General features: G+C 38.6%; 1 protein-coding gene across 4 annotated transcripts in view; it reads left to right on the forward strand.

Moving 5' to 3' along the window:
* BICDL1 (BICD family like cargo adaptor 1) overlaps positions 1-24,544 on the forward strand; it is a 94,752-nt gene that overhangs the window by 41,902 nt on the left and 28,306 nt on the right. The window lies entirely within an intron of this gene.

A 24,544-nucleotide genomic window follows, 5' to 3' on the forward strand; every position in this document is an offset into this window, starting at 1 on the left:
TATGCAGCTGCTTCCCACTAGCTATCTATTTTACATTTGGTAGTGTTTATATGTCCATATATATACACTACCACTCTGTCACTTTGTCCCAGCTTACCCTTCCCCCTCCCCATGTCCTCCAGTCCATTCTTTAGTAGGTCTGCATCTTTATTCCCATCCTGCCCCTAGGTTCTTCATGACCTTTTTTTTTTTTTTTTAAGATTCCATATATATGTGTTAGCATACGGTATTTGTTTTTCTCTTTCTGACTTACTTCACTCTGTGACAGACTCTAGGTCCATCCACCTCACTACAAATAACTCAATTTCGTTTCTTTTTATGGCTGAGTAATATTCCATTGTATATATGTGCCACATCTTCTTTATCCATTCATCTTAAATTTCCCCTCTTAATCTACTATGTGATTTCTTTCTCCTGGTTGGACCCAACTGCTACATGCACCAAGGCACACAATAATCAAATTGCTTAAAACTAGTGATAGAGGGAAAATCTTAAGCAACCAGAGAAAAAGACACAGTATGTAAAGAGGAACAAAGAAATGAATGACATCATATTTCTCATCAAAAATAATGTAAGAGGGAATATAATGGAGCACATGTTTAAAGAACTGAAAAGAAATCTTTCAATCTAGAATTCTACACACAGTGAAAATATATTTTGTAAGTTAAGGTGAAAGACATTTTCAGACATACAAAAGGTGAAATAATTTTATCAGCAGATTTACACTGCAAAAAAATGTTAAAAGAAGTTTTTCAGGCAAAAGGGAAAATGATACCAGATGGAAATCTGGATCTACACGGAGGAACGGAGAGAGCTAGAAATGGTAATTATATGTAAATACAGTTTTTTAAAATTATTGAAATGTCTTTAAATCATAATTGACTATTTAAACAAAAACAATAACAATGTATTATGGGGTTTATAACATTTGTAAAAATAAAATGCATTACAACAATAGCCTAAAGGCCAGAAAGGGAGAAATGGAAGTATGCTATTATAAAATTATTATACTATATGTGAAGTGGAAGGATAACACTTAATGGTAGACTGTGATAAGTTAAAATGAATATCATATACCCTAAAGCAATCACTAAAATAATAAAACAAAGAATTGTAGCTAATAAGCCAACAAACAAGATAAAATGGAATCATAAAAATATTTCATTAATTTTTTAAAGGCAGAATGAGAGGAAAAATAGAAGAACATATAGTACAAATAGAAAACAAATAGAAGGTGATGACTCAAACCTAAACTTATCAGTAGGTCACGTTAAATGTAAATGGTTAAAACACCAGCAGTTAAAAAGCAGGATCTGTCTGATTGGATAAAAAAGTAAGGCACTAATAGGTTAAAAATAAAAGGATGGAAAAATTATACCATACTATTGCTAGTCAAAAGAAAGCTGAAGTGGCTACATTATTTAATATCAAATAATGTAAGAAAATAAAGTACATTCCAGAGCAAAGAATATTACCAGCAATAGAGAAGCCCATTTCATAATGATGAAGAGGTCACTCAAGAGGACATAACAGTCCTAAATGTTTATGCCTTTAATAACAGAGTTTCAAAATACATGAAGCAAAAAGTGATAGAACTGCAAGCAAAAATAGACGAATTCACAATTCAATTTATCTCTCTCAATTACTGATAGAACAAGTAAACAGAAAATAAGGATATAGGAGACTTGAACCAACTATCAACCAGGTCTGATTAGACCTAGACTTGATAGAATACTCCACTTAACAATAGCAGGATGTACATTATTTTCAAGTGCACATCTTACCAAGATAGACCATATTATGGGCTGTAAAAGTCTAAATAAATTAAAAAGAAGTGAGGTTTATCCTAGGAATTTAGGGTTGATTTAACCTTCAAATATTAATTAATATAATTCACCTATTAACAGACTAAAAGAGAAAGACCATATGATTATCTCAGACACAAAGCATTTGACCAAATCCAACATCCATTCCTGATGAAAACTCTCAGCTAGGAATCGAAGAGAACTTTTTGATAAGGGTCATTTACAAAAAACCTACAGGTAACGTTGTACTTAAATGGCAAAAGACTCCTGAGGTTAGGAACAAGGCAAGGATGTCTGCTCTCTCCACTTCACTTTTTTTTTAATTGAGGTATAATTGATATATAACATTATATTAGTTTCAGGTGTACAACATAATAACTTGATACTTGTAATATATTGTAAAATGATAACCACAGTAAAATCTGGTTAACATCTGTGACCATACGTAGTTAGAAAATTTTTTCCTTATAAAAACTTTTATTAGCTGTAGTCAACATGCTGTATTACATCCTCATGACTTATTTTATAACTGGAAATTTGTACCTTTTGACCTCCTTCACCTATTTCACCCACCCTTGCCTCTGGCAACTACCAATCTGTTCTCTGTATCTGTGAGCCTTGGGTATTTTTTTGGTTTTGTTTTTGCTTTTTTTAGATTCCACATATAAGTGAGATCATATGGTACTTGTCTTTCTTTGTCTGACTTATTTCACTTAGCAGATTCCCTCTACATCCATACATGTTGTTGCAGATGGCAAGACTTCATTATTTTTATGGCTGAATAATATCCCATTATATATATATACACCATATTTTCTTTATCTGCTCATTCATCAGCGGACACTTAGGTTGTTTCCATATCTTGGCTGTTGTAAATATGCTGCAGTCAACATGGAAGTGTATACATCTTTTCGAGTATCTTTTTTTTTTAATTTATTTATTTTTGGCTGCATTGGGTCTTTGTTGCTGCATGCGGGCTTTCTCTAGTTGCGGCGAGCGGGAGCTACTCTTCATTGCAGTACACGGGCTTCTCATTGCAGTGGCTTGTCTTGTTGTGGAGCACGGGCTCTAGGGTGTGCAGGCTTCAGTAGTTGTGGCGTGCAGGCTCTAGTTGTGGCTCGCGGGCTCTAGAGTGCAGGCTCAGTAGTTGTGGCGCACAGGCTTAGTTGCTCTGTGGCATGTGGGATCTTCCCGGACCAGGGATTGAACCCATGTCCCCTGCATTGGCAGGAGAATTCTTAACCACTGCACCACCAGGGAAGTCCCATGAGTTCTTTTTTGCCTCTGCTGCTTCCCACAGCACCTGAGTGGTCAGCAGTCTGGACATAACAAATTCCAGTTTGTCTCTAGGTGTCCTATTTCCCAGAGAATCAAAAACTTTAGACTTGAACAGATTTCAGATTTCTCAGATAGAATATGCTTCCAGATATGAACTTAGAGTCTACTCTGTTTAAATTTTTCTAGTTTTGGTTTTCACAAATTCAGCAAACATTTATTGAGAACTGACTACCAGCTACAGGCAAGGCATCAAGTTATCCATCACTTTATCTTATTTTCTGATGCATTTCAAAGGAAGTTGGAGACATCAGTACACTTTACTCCTTAATACTTTAGGATGTATACCATTAACTAGAGTTCAGCATTTGTTTACAGTTTTTTTTGTATTTGTGTCTGTAACTTTGTGTGCCAGGCACATGATAGGTGCTTATCAAATGTCTATTGAATAAATGAATGACTGAGTCAGATCAAAACACAAAAAGAGAAAGAAGACTGGAGTGTATGCATTCATGAAAGTGGTAGAACCCTATGCAGTTTGCAAAGGGCATTTTGTATCTGCTGTCTTGACAGTCTCAAAATAAAATTCCTTCCACCATATCTTCCCTTCAATCCATTACATGTATACAGAGGCCCACACATACCTGTGTTAGAATATTCCTTTCTCAGAGGCAAAACATTCCATTCTCAGAAGCCAGGAAGAGGGAATCTTTTAGGAAAATGAGGACAGAATATGTCGATGCTCCTCTTCCTGGTTGTGGCTCTGGGGTCACGCTGGGCATGAGCCATGACAAAAACGAGGAACAGCTGATTAGGGTTTAAAGGGAGGTTTGTTTGTTTGCTTGCTTGCTTGCTTATTTGGGGGGGCTTTTGGTCTCAGTATCTCATGGCCTAGCCAGGCTGTCCTCCATACAGACCTGTCACTTTTAGGTTGACTGATGGGTTAAAGAATGAGCAGTTTCTGCTTATCCAAATTCTGCCCATTTTTCCAGGACCAGCTGGCAGTTCAGCTCCTTTGTGAAGACTTCCCTCACCATTTTAGCAGTGATTGCTTCATTTTCTGAACTCATTATCACTGACTTAGCACTTACTATTCACTGCCTTGGAGATTTTATTTTAACTTATTTTTTTATTGAGGTATAATTGATTTACAATATTACATTAGTTTTAAGTGTACACATAGTGATTCAAAATTTTTTAGATTGTATTCCATTGAAAGTTATTATAAAATATTGGCTGTATTTCCTGTGCTGTATAATATATCCTCATAGCTTATTTTATTTTATTTTATTTTTAAATAATTTTATTGATTTATTTATTTATTTTTGGCTGCATTGGGTCTTTGTTGCCACGCTCGGGCTTTCTCTGGTTGTGGTGAGCGGGGGCTCGTCTTCGTTGCAGCACGCGGGCTTCTCATTGCGGTGGCTTCACTTGTTGTGGAGCACGGGCTCTAGGCGCGTGGGCTTCAGTAGTTGCGGCTTGTGGGCTCAGTAGTTGTGGCTCACGGGCTCTAGAGCACAGGCTCAGTAGCTGTGGCGCACGGGCTTAGTTGCTCTGCAGCATGTGGAATCTTCCTGGACCAGGGCTCGAACCTGTGTCCCCTGCATTGGCAGGCGGATTCTTAACCACTGTGCCACCAGGGAAGGCCCGCTTATTTATTTTTTACATAGTAGATTGTACCTCTTTATCCCCTACCCCTAATCTGCCCCTTCCCCTTCCCTCTTCCCACTGGTAACCACTAGTTTGTTCTCTATATCTGTGAGTCTGTTTCTGTTTTGTTATATTCATTAGTTTGTTTTATTTTTTAAATTCCATGTATAAGTGATAACATACAGTATTTGTCTTTCTCTGACTTTATTTCACTAAGCATAATACCCTCCAGGTTCATCTATGTTGTTGAAAATGGCAAAAGTTCATTCTTCTTTTATGGCTGAATAGTATTCCTGTGTGTGTGTGTGTGTGTGTGTGTGTGTGTGTGTGTGTGTGTGTGTGTGTGTTACATCTTCTTTTAAAAAATTTTTTTTAATTTTATTGGAGTGTAGTTGATTTACAATGGTGTGTTAATTTTAGGTGTACAGCAAAATGGTTCAATTATACATATACATATACAGGAAAATAATCTGAAAAAGAATGAATATAGGTTATTACAGAATATTTAGTAGAGTTCCCTGTGCTATACATTAGGTCCTTGTTGGTTATCTATTTTATATATAGTAGTGTGTGTATGTTAATCCCAAGCTCCTAATTTATCCCTCCCTCCCATGTTTCCCCTTTGGTAACCATGAGTTTGTTTTTGAAATCTGTGAGTCTGTTTCTGTTTTGTAAATAAGTTCATTTATATCATTTTTTAAAAATTAGATTCCACATATGAGTGATATCATATGATATTTGACTTTATATGTCTGACTTACTTCACTTAGTATGATAATCTCTGGGTCCATCCATGTTGCTGCAAATGGCATTATTTTGTTCTTTTTTATGGCTGAGTAATATTCTATTGTATATATGTACCACATCTTCTTTATCCATTCCTCTGTTGATGGATATTTAGGTTGCATTCATGTCTTGGATATTGTAAATAGTGCTGTAGTAAACATTGGGGTGAATGTATCTTTTTGAATTATGGTTTTGTCCAGATATATGCCCAGGAGTGGGATTGCTGGATCATATGGTAGTTCTATTTTTAGTTTTTTAAGGAACTTCCTTACTGTTCTCCATAGTGGTTGTACCATTTTACATTCCCACCAGCAGTGTAGGAGGGTTCCCTTTTTTCCACACCCTCTCCAGCATTTATTGTTTGTAGAGTTTTTGATGATGGCCATTCTGACCAGTATAAGGTGATACCTCATTGTAGTTTTGATTTGCATTTCTCAGATAATTAGTGATGTTGAGCATCTTTTCACGTGCCTTTTGGCCATCTGTGTGTCTTCTTTGGAGAAATGTCTATTTAGATCTTCTGCCCATTTTTTGATTGGGTTGTTTGTTTGTTTTTTGTGTTTTTTTTTTTTTTTTTTTTGCGGTATGCGGGCCTCTCACTGTTGTGGCCTCCCCCGTTGCGGAGCACAGGCTCCGGACGCGCAGGCTCAGCGGCCATGGCTCACGGGCCCAGCCGCTCCGCGGCATATGGGATCCTCCCAGACCGGGGCACGAACCCGTATCCCCTGCATCGGCAGGCGGACTCTCAACCACTTGCGCCACCAGGGAGGCCCTGTTTGTTTGTTTTTTGATGGCTAAGTTCTCCAAATATTTATTACAATGGGTCATCAGCAGTAACAGGGCTGGGGGAGGGACACACAAGACTCATTTGCCCTTCAGGTAGATCTTGGGGGTCTGCCCGCCTGCGGGGGCTTCCTTCAGGCCCGCCTTCCGCCAGATGCGCCTCAGGTCTCTCTCGAACCTCATCTGCTTCTGTTATCTCACCATTGCTGGTGGGCAGGAGTCAGCCTGGCTTAACTGAGCCCCTATGCTCTAGGTCTTACAAGCCCCTCCACAGGCACACGCCCTCCTTCTAGAGGAACCACTCTCTAGACTTTTATGGTAATCAGTCCTTTCCTTTGTGACTGGCAGGGGCTACTCTTTGTTGCCGTGCATGGGCTTCTCATTGCGGAGGCTTCTCTTGTTGCGGAGCATGGGCTCTAGGCACGCAGGCTTCAGTAGTTGCAGCACATAGGCTCAGTAGTTGTGGCGCACAGGCTCTAGAGTGCAAGCTCAGTAGTTGTGGCGCACAGGCTTAGTTGCTCCGCAGCATGTGGGATCTTCCCAGACTAGGGCTTGAACCCATGTCCCCTGCATTGGCAGGTGGATTCTTAACCGCTGCAACACCAGTGAAGTCCCTTCTCTGATTATTCTTGAAGATAGATTCCTAGCAGTAAAATTAATGGATCAGAAAGTGTAACCATGGAAGATAATTTCAGGACTTCTGTGGATTTACTCCATAATCAGAAGGATAGCCTTTATTCTAGTTTAATTCTTCTACAGTGTAAACTAGCTACACTTTGTTCATTGTGGCAACAAACTAGAGAATCAGTAAGCAATTTCCTCGTATTGGGATCATCAGACTTGTTTTCTTCCTCAGATTCATCTGGAAATGTTTTTCTTTTCCTTTTTTTTTTCTTTCTAATGTATCCCTCCCTCCCCCCTCCTCCACTTCCCCTTTGGTAACCATAAATTTGTTTTCTATGTCTGTGAGTCTGTTTTGGGGGGTTTTTTTGTTTTTGTTTTTGTTTTTTGGCTGCATTGGGTCTTAGTTGCGGCAGGTGGGACCTTCGTTGAGGCATGCAGGATCTTTCATTGCAGCGTGCAGGCTCTTCTTTGTGGTGCGCGGGCTTCTCTCTAGTTGTGGCATGCAGGTTTTCTCTCTCTAGTTGTGGCACACAGGCTCCAGAACGCGTGGGCTCTGTAGTTTGCGGCACACAGGCTCTATAGTTGAGGTGCTCAGGCTTGGTTTCCCTGCAGCATGTGGGATCTTAGTTCCCCCACCGGGATCAAACCCATGTCCCCTGCATTGGGAGGCGGATTCTTTACCACTGACCACCAGGGAAGTCCCTGTTTTTGTTTTATAAATAATTTCATTTGAACTATTTTTTAGATTCAACGTATAAGTGATGTCATATAATATTTGTCTTTCTCTGTCTGACTTTTTTCACTTAGTATGATAAACTCTAGGTCCATCTGGAAATGTACTTCTTTCATGCTTCCTAATACCCATTCATTTGGGTTTATGTAGTAATTATGGCTGATTGGTGGGAAAGCTTAGAGCTGTTGATTCTCATTGTATAGAAATAGCAATTATCCATGATCAAATGTATAAATAAAGATATTGATTCAGTATGCTTTGAGGATTCACTTTCCAGAACTTAAGTTCTATCAATTGAATGTTTTAATATGCATGCTTCTATGTTGTTGCTTTCACTTTAGCAAATGTAAAATGTGTGTGTTCATTTACCTGTTTCATGTCCTTCCTTGAAAGCAGGGCTGCATCCTAATCAGTCTTTCCTTGCCTGTGGTGGATGTTCAATAACTGTGTGTTGGAATAGTATTGGATTACCATGCTATTTGGAATTGTTGCTTTTTGTATTTTTGCTCTTCCTCTTAATATGTTAGGTCTCTTAATGAATGATCATTTTGATTTTTACAGCACCTTCTCCTGTACCTAGGAGCTCTGAGGTGACAGGTTATTTGGATTCTTTTTGGTTTGGAATAATTATTCTGACATTTAAATGAGCCTCTGTCTGAAAGTGCGCAAATTTTTATTTCTATCTTTTGAAGCTTCCTTGCTCCCGAGAAGTTTCAGGTTTATAAAACTGCAGTTAATTAATAATCTCCACCATCGCATCCCAGATAAGACCTGGGAGGTGACAGAAAGGAAGCAGAAACAAGTTTAAATAGAATAGTGCTTAGCAGTGAGATAGCACTTTATACTTGAAAGCCTTCGCAGACATTAACTAATCAATTTTCCAACACATTGGAGAAGTCGGAAATGGGTTTTCATTATGTACTTAATGGCTGAGAAAGTGAGATATGCTTTTAATCTCTTAACTCTTCCTGAGAAGTGGACATTCACTTGGAACAACTTACTTTTTTTTTTTAAAGTTTAGATGTGTTTGTTTATTTATTTATTTATTTATTTATTTATTTTGATTATTTTTGGCTGCTTTGGGTCTTCGTTGCTGTGCACGGGCTTTCTCTAGTTGTGGCAAGCTGGAGCTACTCTTCGTTGTGGTACGTGGGCTTCTCATTGCAGTGGCTTCTCTTGTTGCGGAACACAGGCTCTAGAGTGCATGGGCTTCGGTAGTTGTGGCACATGGGCTCAGTAGTTGTGGCTCACAGGCTCTAGAGCACAGGCTCAATAGTTGTGGCGCACGGGATTAGTTGCTCTGCGGCACGTGGGATCTTCCCGGACCAGGGCTCGAACCCGTGTCCCCTGCATCGGCAGGCGGACTCTCAACCACTGTGCCACCAGGGAAACCCCTGTGGGAGATATTTTTAAGAAAAAAATCTTGCCATGGATTTTTTTCCATAAGGGAATATCATTATGCTTGAATTCTGTTTGAATAGTTTTTGCAAAATGGATATAACCAATAAGGTAAATCTGAGGGGGCCAAAAGGCTTTTATATCCCAGTTATAGATATTTTTGTAAGTATTGATAGAGTTTTGTGACTACTGGTAAGTTATTAGGTATAAAGGTAAAACTGGCTTGACTCATCTTCTGTCAGTTTTACTCAAATGAAAGATTTAAAAATAAAATTCTTAATGTTTAAAAATAAAATTTTCCTACTGAAAACTGAACTCATCCTGTAATACGGGGGATTTTATAGAATTTGTTTTGTTCTCTGTGACATTTTAGGAGTATGTTAAGACAACTGTAAGTTGAAAATGAATGAATATATACATGTTTTCCCTGTATTCAACAAATTTGTCTACTATGCGTCTGGCATGGTTCTGAGTATTGGGGTTATGGTGACAAACGAAATAAAGGCCCTGCCCCTGCCCGTTTGGAACTGACGTCAAGGGCAGAGAGAGAAGCAGTAACTCAATTAACAAGCTAAGTATCAGGTGTGATAAGTGCTCTAGATTAAAATTAAACAGGGAGGTACTAGAGATTGACACATGTAGGGGTCAGGTGAACAAAGAAGGCCTCTCTGATGAGATGACATTTGGGAAGAGACACGAGTGAGTGAGGGAACAGGCCTTGTGAATATCTAAGGGAAGAGCATTCCAGGCAGCGTGATAGCAAATGCACGGATGGTGATGAAGAGTATGTTCAACAGGGCCGAGGACAGCAGCGAGGCCAGGATGAGTGGAACAGAGAGAACACAGTGGATAAAAGAGCAGATCATAGATGAGGGTGGGTGAGGGCAGGAATCTTTAAGAGTCTTATAAGCCATGATAAGGACTTTGTTATATTTTATTCTGAGTAAGATGGAAAATCTCTAGATTGTTTTGAGCAGTGACATGATATGACTGGGTTTTTAAAGGTTTGCTCTGCTGCTTGGAGAGTAGACTCTAGGAGGACAAGCAAGGCTGGAAGCAGGGGGAGACCACTTAAGTGATGACTTACTGCAGTCAGTGGTCTAGGTGAACGATGATACTGGCCAGACCTAGGGTGGGAAAGTGGGGACAGAGAGTAGCAGTAGGATGAGGATATTTCTTTTGCTTCATAAATATTCATAATGCTTATGCCAAGCACTGTTCTAACAGCTTTATAAACATCAACTCATTCATGCTCATAACAACCCTCTGAGGTAAATTTCAGAGGTACAGCCCACAGGATTTGTAGATGGATTGGATGTGGGTAGAAGGGGAAAAAAAAGGAATCTGTGATAATTCCTTTGTGTGGGCCTGAAACTTCTAAGAATGGAGTTGCCATCTCCTGAGAAAGGGAAGATGCAGGAAAAGCGTTTTGGGGTGGAGGGCCCTAGAACGAGGAGTTTGGTTTTCATACACATTGAGTTTGAGATGCACATCTGGATGTGTTGAGTAGGCAGTTAGATAGAGGAGCCTGAAGTTAGGGAAGAGGTCAGGGCTGGAGATAAATTACAAAAGCTGTCTGAAAGCATTCAGGAAGAAGTGCCCACTGGAGGTCTGGTTGTTGCTGGTAAACCTAACCAGAGGTAGGTGTGAGGAGTCTTTTCCTGTGGCTGTGGTTGTAGAGTGGCATTTTCATTGGCTTTCAGATCAGACCTGCATTTGAATACTAGCTCTATCATTTACTGATTAAATGACCTCAACTATGTGACTTAATCTCATTTAGCTTCACTTTCTTCATCCTTAAAACAGGTTAACAGGACATATCCTATAGCATTGTTAAGATAAAATGTTACCTAGAGCAGTGCTTGGACATGGAAAGTGCTTAATAAATATTCATTATCTTTCTTTTCCTCAGATTTAGTTTGTTGCATTCAACCCAAATTAAAAGGACATGGGCTTCTCTTCAGGATAAAATAAATGTGAATTTAAATATTTATTTATTTGGCTGCATCGGGTCTTAGTTGCAGCATGCGGGATCTTTTGTTGCAGCACACAGGCTTCTCTCTAGTTGTGGCACATGGGTTCCAGAGCGTGTGGGCTTAGTATTGTGACACGAGGGCTCTCCGGTTGTGGTGCACGGGCTCTAGAGTGTGGGCTTAGTTGCCCCGCGGCGGCATGTGGGATCTTAGTTCCGTGACCAGGGATTGAACCCACGTCCCCTGCATTGAAAGGCGGATTCTTAACCACTGGGCCACCAGGGAAGTCCCAAATAAATCTGAATTTAAAGCCTACTTCCATATATATACTTCTGGGGGTGCCTACTTAATGACAAGCTCCAAAAAGGATTTCATTCAAATCTATTTTCTATCAATCAGTAATGACCTTATACAAGAAAGACTTCTGTGAGGTTTATAGAAGGCACAGGGGAAGAAGTTGTGGGTTCTGAGTATTAAAAGATTCCACATTGCAAAAGCACAGTGAAGGTATATGTAGAAGTACCAATCAGCAAATCAGCAGATCAGTCATAGGTAATTTACATCAAAGCTTAAGTAAATCCACCTGAGTCCTGGTGATGACCTATAGGAGGAAATAGTGCCCTTTCCTGGGGATGGGCTATTTAAATCAAAGGGAATTATCTCATTAATTACCTGATGATCCTGCTGGAAATTTGCTAAAGGGACACTCCTGTGGTTTAGCTTAATCCCACTTCTATTTTCTCCAGTCTTAGCTTGACTATCTCAAAAAGTACTCACTTAAGGTGTTCAGATTTTATCTCATACAGTAAACATTTGAGCACCTACTATGTGCTGTATACATTTTTTAAGCAAACAAAGATTAATATGAGTTCCAATTCCTGTTCTTAAGTCCTTCACAGTGTAAGAGAGAAAACACACATGTGAACAAGTAAACAGAACAGACTGTGTAGTAAACAAATAAACAGAATAGAGTATGTAATACTCAAAATAGAGTATTATTACAGGACTGCAAATAATGTAGTCATTTTACCCTAGGAGATTATAAAAGCGATACAGGTGTCACCTCTGAACTGGGCCATTAAGGTTAAGAATTTATCAGGTGAAAATTTTCAGGGAAAGGTATTCCAAGAAGGGAGCACACCATAAGCAAAATCACAGAGTCTTGTACAGGGAAAAAAGAAAAAAGCATAATTTAATTAATAGCTTTGTTTTTATGGTGGTGGGAAGGAGAAAGTGACCACCAGTTTGGAAAGCAAAATTTCCTTAACCCTTTCCCACCTCCAAACAGGAACATTTGAACATTCCAACCTTTTTTAAGGTCTAGATGAGTCCCTGGGTGAGCCATGTGACCAAAAGAAATAAAAAACATTAATAATACTGAATTTTCTTTCTTTATTAGGATTAGCTGTGACAGTTATTTTCTGAGGGAATCCTGAGTGTGTCCCTAGGACAACACCATTTGTCTTCTTGTGAAGGACTCCTAAGTGTCTACTTAGCCCAGCCCATTCCCATCACTGACCTAAATTAAAATTTAAGTAGAATGTCATTCAGAGTATCTATCTTGCCCCTCAGCCTTCCTGTTTATTATGAAAAGGTTCTCAGTTTCTTTTCCAAGTATCTCCATGCAATCTTTTGAAAGCATAAACATTTCGAATTCTGGGAAGTTTGCAGTGCTCATGGTATTTTCAACCCTGAGGGAACAGGGAGGCCTGTTCCAATATAGACATGTTCTTGCAGACAGTGCAGTTCCTCAGTTTAGCTGGAGAGTAATTCTTTTAGCTTGGCTACATTTCCATATCCACTCCCCTTTTTTACCCCTGAGACCTTTCAAGGTTTCTCTATGGTCACCACACCACATCCATGGATAAAAGAGAGTGCCTAGATTCTCTGCAACGCGGCCTCAGTGAGGGCTGTCATTCTCTCCAATCAATCTCTATGCCAAATTTTCTGAGGCTCTTTAAGATCTGTCCTCTTTTGTATTTAATCTTTTAGAGTTTCTGGCCCAATGACTTGAACATCAGGTCTTCAATTCAGTTGATCTTTCAGGTTATTAGAGCTATAATAGTGATGCAGACAATAGTAACAACAGAACAGCTCGCACATGCAGTACTTACTGTGCACCAGGCACTCTTCTCAGCACTTTACATAGATTAATTTATCTCATCCTCACAATGGCCTTTTGAGTCAGCTACCACTTTATCCTGCCTTCTATGCATGTGTGCACTTAAATAAACATATACACATAATCTTAGGTAAATAGGGTCAAATATGCTGGGGTTTTTTCACTTTATATTACATTGTTGAAATCTTTCCATATTAATGCAAGTAATCAGTGCGTGGGTGATTCAGTGGTAGAGTTCTCACCTGTCATTAGTGCAGGTAGATGTATATAGCATTCCATTGCACTGATACATCCAATCTGCTAACAGTGAACACTTTGGTTGCCTCCAGTCTTTTACTATTGCAAACAATTATGCAGTGAACATCCTTCTACATAAATCTTGGGTACAAAGTGAGTTTCATCTGTCTGCATCACATATCTGAACTAAGATAGTATTAATTAGTAAAGTAGTACAGCAGATGTCCATAGCCACACCATTATCGTGTAACAGCATAAACTTACAAGAACCCAATAACCCAACATGGATTAGATGGGCAAATGTCTACCTGTAACAGGCATGGAACTTTGGGTTGTTCAGAAAAACATAATCCCATTAAGCTAAAATAAAATGAAAAGCTTGATCAATATGAAACTTATCTTCATTTTGTTAAAATCTTAAATTTTTCACTTGAAAGAATTGTTAGGTGTTTGTTTCTGTGTTTACTTTGGCTTGGTAGTAAAGTAGTACTTTGCAAAGTCTACTTTGCAAAGAGAGGATACTCTGTATTCTAAAGTGAAAAATAGAACTTGACAGGAAAACTGATTTTCTGATAATACATAAACCATTCATTCTCCAAATATGTTTTAAGCACCAGTGATGTACTAAATAATGTGGATACTAGGGCTCAAAGTCTAGCAGGAGAGAGATTAAAATAGTTAATCTAGTTGAAACCCAAGATGAGAGACCAGGAAAAGAAAATGTTTTTCTTTGAATATTTGCAAACATCAGTACTCTACTTACTATGTCTCAGGTTTGGTTTGGTTTTCTCATTCTCTAACCCTTCTCTATCAACTGCATTGCTATTAAAATTTTAAGTCCCTGTTTTTTGTGATTTGTTTTTCCATTCTTTTCAGTCGTTCTCCCTAAATTGGTATCTCATTTGTTTACCTTTCAGTTACTCGTTATGTGACCCTTATGCATCCCTTCTGGGCCTCAGTTTCCTTATCTGTGCAATGAGGGAGTTCAAATAACTGGTTTGTTTTTTCTAGTAAGGTCCAGCTCTGACATTTTTAGAACCTAAAGTAGAGACCAGATCTGTCTTCCTCACTATTGTATCCCTAGTTCATAGCATAAATCTGGCCACCCAGTAAAAGCTTAATAAACTTTTGTTAATATTTTGACTTAAATTTGGGGGTCTGTGTGTCTACTCTAGTTCTTTGGAGATTTTTACTTTTGTTTTTTTCATCCTATAGTAGCTATACTACTGTACATTTAGACTTGATTCTTTTAATTGCTCAAGGGCAGTTTCTGTCAGCCATGAAAGATACTTAGTTCAGTTCAGACATTTTTTGCGTACTTATCGTATGCCAGGCATTGTGCTATCCACTGGGAATACAAAAATGAATTAGACTCAGTCACCCCTCACCTTAAAAAGCATAAAATGTGGTGAGGGAGAAGGATGCAAATGGATAACTGTAATAAAATGTAATATGTGCTCTGCTAGAGGTGTGTGTCCGGGGTGCTATGTGAACTCAAAGGATTGTTTTTTATTGCTAGACATCTTGTGTCATTTTCAGTCTGGTCAGTTGTATTTTATATTTTCCTGTTCCACAGAGATATCTTTAATCATGTCTTTTATTTATCTAAACATAATCACAGTTGGCTTACAGTCTGTATCTGATAATTCTAGTATCTGAAGTCATTATGAATGTTTCTGTTGTTGTTTGTGCTGGTTCTTGCTCATGAGTCTTTGTTTCTATGGATATTTTTGTTTTTGTTTTACTATAATCTGCTTATTTTTATTAGAAAATTATTTATGGAAATTATTTGATCTTTGGATGAAGTTACCATCCTTCAGAGATGACTTGTTTTCTCCTGCCAAGTGTCTAGTGGCACTACCAATGAGGTTTTTTTTTTTTAATGTTAGCCTTATAAGGACGTTATGAAAAAAATAGAGATTCTCATCTACCCTTCTTCAATTTTCCCCTAATACTAACATCTTACGTAACCATAGTACAGTTATCAAAACCAATAAATTAACATTGAGGCAATATTAACTAATCTACATATCTACATACCTGCTGGAATTTTGCCAATTTTCCCACCAGCATCCTTTTTTTGGCCCAGGATCCAGCTCAACCTCCCATATTGTATTTAGTTGTCATGTTTATTTTGTCTCCTGCAATCTCCGACAGTTCTTCAGTGTTGGTTTGTTTTTCCTGAAGTTGGTACTTTTGAAAAGTAATGAATTGTTTTATAGAAGGTCCCTCAATTTGGGTTTGTCTGATGTTTTGTCATGATTAAATTAGGTTATGCAATTTTGCAGCAATAGCACAGAAATGCAGTTGTGCCATTTTCAGTGTTTCATATTGACATGAGGTGTTGATATATATATATATTTTTTTACTGGTGATATTAACTTCTACCACTCGGCTAAGGTAGTATCTGCCAGGCTTCTCCACTGTGAAGTTACTCTTTTCCTCTTTGTAATTAATAAGTCTTAGAGGGAGATAATTTTAGGCCATATAAATATCCTGTTTCTTGTCAGACTTTCGCCCACCAGTTATTAGCATTCATCCTCTAGCTCTTTTTTTTGTGTATTTATTTATTTATTTATTTATTTGGCTGAGCGGGGTCTCAGTTGCAGCATGCGAACTCTTAGTTGCGGCATGTGGGATCTAGTTCCCTGACTAGGGATTGAACCCGGGCCCCCAGCATTGGGAGCATGGAGTCTTAGCCACTGGACCACCAGGGAAGTCCTCATCCTCTGGCTCTTGCCTGAAACAGTTATTACTGTGATGCTTGCCTAATGGTGATTTTCTGTCTCCAATGGTCCTTCTACATTTATTAATTGGAATTCTTCTGTAAGGAAGAGCTGCCTCTCTTCTCTTATTAATTAATTTATCCAATTTTTTACTTATCATTGTGGATTCATGAATATTTATCTTATTCTATGCATTATAATCCATTGCTGTCAATATTTGTTTTATTGATCATATGGTCCCAGCCTTAGCCATTGGGAGCTCCTTCGAGTTGACTCCTGTGTCCATTCAGTGTACCTCCATCATTTTTTGAGCACTTCCTTTCTTTCTGGCATCACAAGATGTTCCAGGCTCATCTTGTATTTTTCCTTCCCCAACCCTGGAAGAAGCCATTTCTCCAAGGAGCTTTAGTTCATTTATTAGAGATTGGTATATAGAAACCAATGTGAGCAGTAGAATGTCATTACTTTTAGGCCCTCTCAGAAGACAGAATTAGGAAATAAGTGTGTAAATGCTAACATGTTCATAAACAGATACCTATAATCATTTCTCAATCTCTCCATTTATATATGTATGAAAAACCATAAGTTCATTCTGATGTCTCCAGTTCTAATCCAGTACCACAGAGTTCATGTTAGCCTTCCCTCTTTCCTTATTTGTTACTTTTTTTTCCACAAGAGAACCCAGTTCTCATTATCCATGGTACATGTACTTATTTGTTCAATTCTACTAAACACATACAGTAATGTTAGAATTGCTAAGCCATACATCTGTGAGAAGCAAGTTTATTAACTACAGTTCAGTAGCTCTGTAGAGTTCTTTTTTCCCTGAACCTTACAGTATACAGTCAAAAGACTGTTTTCCAAAGCTATTTAAGTAAGTTATTTTCTTCTTGGCCCCCTACAGTTGTGGTTATGCTATTTATTTGTGGTATAGTTAGGTTTATTTGTTACTGCTTGTGTTCCATTGGTTGGTTATAATAATTTACATATGTGAAATATTAATGTGACTCTATCACTGTCTTGTCAGCTCTTTGATGCTTTTAAGAAATCTTTTCCACTTTATCCAGTATTTTTAGCTGTTTTCAGTAGGAAGGTCAGTCCAAATAACCTATCCCACCGTATTACCAGAAATGAAACCTCCCCTTTGGAAAGGTATTGGTGAAAATCTTACTATCTTTATATATTAAGTAAAATATAAATACAAAACAAACTTAACTTCTGAGTTTTATTTTTGAAAGGCTTTGGGAGGAATTGGCATACTAAAGCCTAGTGAGAACAAAAGGCTATCATACATTTTTGCATTTAGTTACCATCTAGTAGATGGCTATTGCTTTTATTACTATAAATAATCAAGATAGCATATTACATGATAAGCCTCCTTTTTACTATCAGTAGGCTCATGGCACCTATTACCAAATTTGAAAGTTTTTAACTGTAAGACCTTGTAAGTAAGAAAATACAGACTTCAGGTTAATTGGATTTTCCAGTTAAGCAAAGGCTAATCATAAACCCATTTTTGGTTCAAATTGGTGTAGATTTTCTATTCTAAAGTATAATCATCTACTTTTCTGACTCAGTTTTTCCATTCTACTGGAAAACTTAGGTTTTCTATTCCACTTCTACTAGTAAAGTTCTGCTACCACCACCAGGGTGACACGTATTCATTATAATTGCAAAATATGGGAAAATCCCAGATGCCTAACAATAAGGGAGTGGTAAAGGAAATCATAACATATCTATTTGATGGAATATTATGCAGTCACTTAAAGTGACGATTAAGAAGTGTAATAATAAATAACATGGAAATGTTTCTGATACCATGCTAAGTGAAAAATGAAAAAATCTATATGAGTAATATGATCATGGGTAATTGTACATACACACATACATACACACGTAGAAAGATTGGGGTAAGATCAACAAAATGTATTTTCAAAACAAACCCATATTCTGGGGTTCTGTTACAGAAACTGAAAATTGAAAAAAAAGGACTTCCTTGGCAGTCCAGTGGTTAGAACTATGTGCTTCCACTGCAGGGGGTGCGGCAGGTTCGATCCCTGGTCAGGCAGCTAAGATCCTGTGTGCCGCGTGCTGCGACCCAAAAAGAAACAAAAACCAAAAAGGATAACCTACGGACTGGGAGAAAATATTTGCAAATGATGCAACTAACAGGGCTTAATTTCCAAGATATACAAACAGCTCATACAGCTCAATATCCAAAAAAAAAAAAAAAAAAAAAAAAGCAAACAACCTAATCAAAAAATGGGCAGAAGACCTAAATAAACATTTCTCCAAGAAGACATACAAATGGGCAACAAGCACTTGAAAAGATGCTCAACATCACTAATTATTAGAGAAATGCAAATCAAAACTATAATGAAGTACCACCAAACACCAGTCAGAATGGCCATCATCAAAATGTCTACAAATAGTAAATGCTGGAGAGGGTATGGAGAAAAGGGAACCCTCCTGTACTGATGGTGGGAATGTAAATTGGGACAGCCACTATGGAGAACAATATGGAGGTTCCATAAAAAACTAAAAATAGAGTTATCATATGATCCAGCAATCCCACTCCTGGACTTATATTCGGAAAAGATGAAAACTCTAATTCAAAAAGATACATGCACCCCAGTGTTCAAAGCAACACTATTTACAATAGCCAAGTTATAGAAGCAACCCTAAATGTCCATCAACAGCTGAATGGATAAAGAAACTGTGCAATACACACACACACACACACACACACACACACACACAAACACACACACAAATGGAATATTACTCAACCATAAAAATGAATGGAATATTGTCATTTGCAGCAACATGGATGGACCTAGAGATTATCTTACTAAGTGAAGAAAGTCAGAGGAAAACAAATATTACATGATATCACTTATATGTGGAATCTAAAGAAATAATACAAATGAACTTATTTACAAAAATAGAAACAAATTCACAGACATAGAAAACAAACTTATGGGATTAATAGATCCACACTATTGTATATAAAATAAACAACAAGGACTTACTGCATAGCACAGGAAACTATATTCAATACCTTGTAATAACCTATAGTGGAAAAGAATCTGAAAAAGAATGTGTGTGTGTGTGTGTGTGTGTGTGTGTGTGTATAACTGAATCTCTTTGCTGTACAACTGAATAACACATACTGTAAATCAGTCATACTTCAATTAAAAAATAAAAATAAAATGGTAGATCTCTCCTACTATAATTTCTAAGTTAATTGGCTCATTTTTTTTCTTTTCACAAATAAGTTAAATGGATGCTCATGTGTAACTAATGCAACTTCCTTGCCTCCATTTAGCAAGAAAGTATATAGTTGGTACTCCTCTGGTGGCACAGTGGTTAAGAATCTGCCTGCCAATGCAGGGGACACGGGTTTGATCCCTGCTCCAGGAAGATCCATGGAGCAACTAAGCCTGTGCGCCACAACTACTGAAGCCCACACACTCCTGCATCTACTGAGCCCGCGTGCTGCAACTAATGAGCCCACATGCTGCAACTACTGAAGCCCACACACCTAGAGCCCGTGCTCTGTAGCAAGAGAAGCCACTGCAATGAGAAACCCGCGCACCACAACAAAGAGTAGCCCCCTCTTGCCGCAACTAGAGAAAGCCCACACACAGCAATGAAGACCCAACGCAGCCAAAAATAAAAATAAAATTAAGAAAAAGTATATAGTTAACAGTTCTCCTTTGGCCAGTTTAAACAAATTTAATATGTTATAGTTTAGGGATATATTCTTATATTGCTAATCATGTCAATTGGAAAAGTAATCATGGAACAGCTCTGCTCAGTGGAGAGAAAGTAATCTGTCCTAGATGGTACTTGACCAAATCAAGCATATCGGGCAGAAGGAACACACTGTCAATTTTTTTTTTGCCAATTTGAGGATTAATTAAATAATAAATAATTACCTGAGCACTCAGATTATAAAAGTAGTTTATTTCAGATAGTTCAAGAAATGTATGTGTTAAACTTTTCAGCATTCTTTTTTTTTTTTTTTTTTTTTGCGGTATGTGGGCCTCTCACTGTTGTGGCCTCTCCCGCTGCGGAGCACAGGCTCCGGATGCGCAGGCCCAGCGGCCATGGCTCACGGGCCCAGCCGCTCCGCGGCATATGGGATCCTCCCAGACCGGGGCACGAACCCGTATCCCCTGCATCGGCAGGCGGACTCTTAACCACTGCGCCACCAGGGAGGCCCTCAGCATTCTTTAACAGAACTAGAGTTATTTCTTGAATTTCTTGTTTTCTTTATTCAATCTTTATGCAATGAAAGTAAAAAAGATGTTTTTCAGAACATTAGAAATAAGTATCTAAAGATTAAAACATTTCATAATACCCAGTGGCGGCAAGGTATTAGGAAGCAGGCATATTTGCACTCTGTCAGTAGGGGTACAGTAAATTGATCCAGCATTTTTGGAGGACAGTTTGGCAGTGCCTATAAAAATGAATATGCATTCCTTTTATCTAGTAATTCCACTTATAGGAATTTATTCACTTACAGGGTGTTCTCCCACAAGTACAAAGATTGATTAGCAAGGATATTTTTTGAAAGCACTGTTTATAATAGCAAAGAATTGAAATACTCTATAAATGTTCATAAGCAGGGACTACTTAAATAAATTATGGTATATTCCTATAACTAAACGCCAGATAACTGTTAAAAAGAATAAGGTAGATTTACATATTGACATAGAAAGATGTTAAAACACTATATATATATATATATTTTTTTATGCGGTATGCGGGCCTCTCACTGTTGTGGCCTCTCCCATTGTGGAGCACAGGCTCCGAACGCGCAGGCTCAGCGGCCATGGCTCACGGGCCCAGCCGCTCCGCGGCATGTGGGATCCTCCCGGACCGGGACACGAACCCGTGTCCCCTGCATTGGCAGGCAGACCCTCAACCACTGTGCCACCAGGGAAGCCCACTATATGTATTTTTATAGCCAAAATTTTAGTAATGTTTTAGATAGATAGATAGATAGATAGATATGAATAGAAAATTTCTACAAAGACTCACAAGAAGTATGTCTAATATGGTTGATATTAGATATATCACTGGAGAGTGGTACTGCTGATTAGGAATAAGTAGGGACTTAAACTTTCATTTCAGTCCTTCAATTCATCTTAATTTTTTTTTCTCTAAACATTTGTTGCTCTTTTTTTTTTTTAATATTTATTTATTTATTTAGGCTGCGCCGGGTCTTAGTTGCAGCATGTGGACTTCTTTTTTTTTTAGTCACTTCGAGGGTTTTTATTTTTATTTATTTATTTTATTAGTTTCTGCTTTATAACAAAGTGAGTCAGTTATACATATACATCTGTTCCCATATCCCTTCCCTCTTGCGTCTCCCACCCTCCCTATCCCACCCCTCCAGGCGGTCACAGAGCACCGAGCTGAACTCCCTGTGCTACAGTATGTGGACTTCTTAGTTGCGGCATGCGGACTCCTTAGTTGTGGTATGCATGTGGGATCTAGTTCCCCGACCAGGGATCGAACCCAGGCTCCCTACACTGGGAGCGTGGAGTCTTAGCCGCTGGACCACCAGGGAAGTCACCTGTTACTCTTATTATTAAAAAAATTTAAGAGTTTAAGAATAAAAGAATACCTGAGCTAAAAGCATACCATCTTTTTGTATATTCACCTATGATTATAGATGTCATTCTCTGTCACAGTTTTGCCACAGCTGTTACTGGCTGCTTAATCGGGCACGGTAGCCAAAACTCATCATTTTGAGAAGTAAACTGTAAGTCCCATGCCTGTCATTTTCTGCTTTCAAAATGAATTATCCTAATATAACCCCACCACCACCAAAAAAGGTCCCAGGGCCATGACTAGCTGCCCTAAACCTAGAAGGAGGAAGTTTTTTATCTCCAAGAGAGGTATGGCTCCTGGATATTAAATAGCTTATCTTTGCAAGGCCACCAGGAGAACAGAACTGAAAGGTATGGCTGCTGAATATTTCTGTATTTCCCTATATTTTTTAGCTTACCTTCATGATGTTGGCCAAATCACCTAACAGGCTGTTCTCAGTGGACTTGTGTGTATGACAGCTCCTTATAACATACACATGGTGTTCTCAGTACCTGAGTTTTTTTGAAAAGCAAACAACTGATCCTAGTTGCCCTAAACTTGTAGCAATGTGATATTTCTTTCCTTTCTTTATTTCCTTACACTTCAGTGATTAGACTCAATCCCACAAAGTCCTGAATTACAAATAGGGAAATGGGCATACCTTCAAACCTGTCCTTTTTGTGTTACAATGTAAGGGAGGAATATGTCTGTAAATTGGGAAAGTGAGACTCAAAGAGGTTAAATGACTCATATAACTCATACCCATATCTATGGTAGGACAGGAACTCTTAACCCTGACCATCTGACCCTTAACTTTTTTTTCCTTTCATCATACATCCCTCCTCTCAGGAGCAGGGCAGATCTCTTCAGAAAGACCACTGTTATTCTGGCTTACTCTCCTACTTGAAGAACTTCAGAGAAGCTCTGAAATCCACTATAGAACTAAAATTGGCTTTGTAACCTTTCTGATACTTTGTTCAGAAAGCATTTAGAACATTAGAGTTATGTCAAACTTCAGAGATTATCATTTAATTTATGTGCAGAAATAGCTAATATTCATTCTGGTAGTCAGGTCTAAGTATCTGAGCCAGTTTTCATCTCTGAAAAAGAAGGAAATAATATACTTTGGAAGGTGCATTAGCTCCTTGCAGATGGTACTTATGTCTGATTGATCCGTTCCCCTCCATCACCATCACAGACAAATGACTGGCCACCTGGCTGGAGGTGGCCATGGTGTGGTGGGACAGCACAGAACCGGGAGGCTGAAGACCAGGGCAGTGCCACTCCTCTCAGCCTCCACCTCCTTGTCTGCAAAATGAGGCCATCAATTCCTGCTTCTTAAGGCTGTTGGAGATTCATATGAAAGCTGTAGGTTAGAAGTCTTTGTGAACAGTATATCCTTGGGCACATCTGAGGAGTCAGACAATTAAAGGAAACATTATAACATAGTGGTTAGGAGCTGAGACTTTGGTGTCATGCTTCCTGGAGGGAAGAGACAAATTTTATTTCTAGGAAGATCACTTTGAGAGGAGACTGTCTACAGGAGCATTTCTGTTACCACCTGGGCTAGATTTGTAGCCCTCAGTGCATCTCTTTGGTTGTCTCATGATTCATGTCAAGGCAGTGATGCTCAGAATGAGGTCAGCTGCCTGAATTACCCAGTGCTTTGTAATCTGAACATATTTGAAACCCTGATAGTCAACTGAATTCAGTATAGGCAATCGAACTGCAGCATTTATAAGAGGAAATTTTCCTTATGGGCCCTAAATTCTATTCGAAGAAATTTCAAGAGTCAAATAAAATTGCTTAGTATTTAAAAAAAGAAGAAAAAGAAAAGAAAGAAAACGAGCCTTTCTAAATTGGACTCATGAAGTTAGTTTCAATAGTGACTGATAGAAATAGGAAAAACTATTTCAAGATACTGTGTAAGAAGGCAGTGTTGCAGTCCTAATTTCGGAGTAAGACAGCCCAAAGTTTACCATTCTGATGCTGTCATTCACTAAAATGTGGGGTAGGTTCCCTGACTTCCCTGAGCCTGTTGCCTTGGTAGTAAATTGAGGGTGACAGGCCCTACTTTGGTTGTGACAATTGAGGTAAAGCATTTAGCACAGTTCTTGGCACATAGTGAAGTACTCAGTAAATAATACTAATTTTATTTTTAGGCAAGGATGACTAATATTGTGTTTCTAAGTGATTAAGAAACAAGCTGGTAGTGTCTAAAATTAAATTTAGAATAAGGAAGAAAAAGAGATGGTTTAATTTTCTTTTGTTGTATGTTTTGTAATTGTTTAAAAATTAGCACTATAGGTTGATTCTTGTGGTGCTGTAGTCTGGGGCGGGGGGCACATTTGTTGAATCTATGGAGCCAAAAAAAGATGGACAATTGATTATACAGCACTTGAAGATAAAAGGAGCTGTTGAACATATAACCATTACTGTAAGAGCCTCATTGAACAGCTAGCCTACCATTTCAACATTATTACCATCCCACCTCCTCTGAAAGCCTTTCCCAACCATTTCTGCACACCATGATCTTTCCTGAGAACGCATAAAGCTTACTGACCGTATTTGGCCTCAGAAAAGCGCTGAGGCAGTTACTTAACCTGTCCTGTGGCTCTCCTCCACAGGGCAGGGTCCAGGACTTTCCTCAGTGGGGGCTTGGCTGGACCCTCCGGAGGATGACTGAGTTCATATCTTTCCAAGGGTGAATTCTTTCAAAGTACTCTCCTGCATATTCAAGAGAAGGTGCTGACACACCGAATGGTATTTGGTGTTTGCTGTGTTTCAGCATTAGAGAATAAATGGATTAGGGTGGGAAATGAGCACCT

The sequence above is a fragment of the Mesoplodon densirostris genome, chromosome 15 (genome assembly GCF_025265405.1).
Source record: "Mesoplodon densirostris isolate mMesDen1 chromosome 15, mMesDen1 primary haplotype, whole genome shotgun sequence".
Classification (NCBI taxonomy): domain Eukaryota; kingdom Metazoa; phylum Chordata; class Mammalia; order Artiodactyla; family Ziphiidae; genus Mesoplodon; species Mesoplodon densirostris.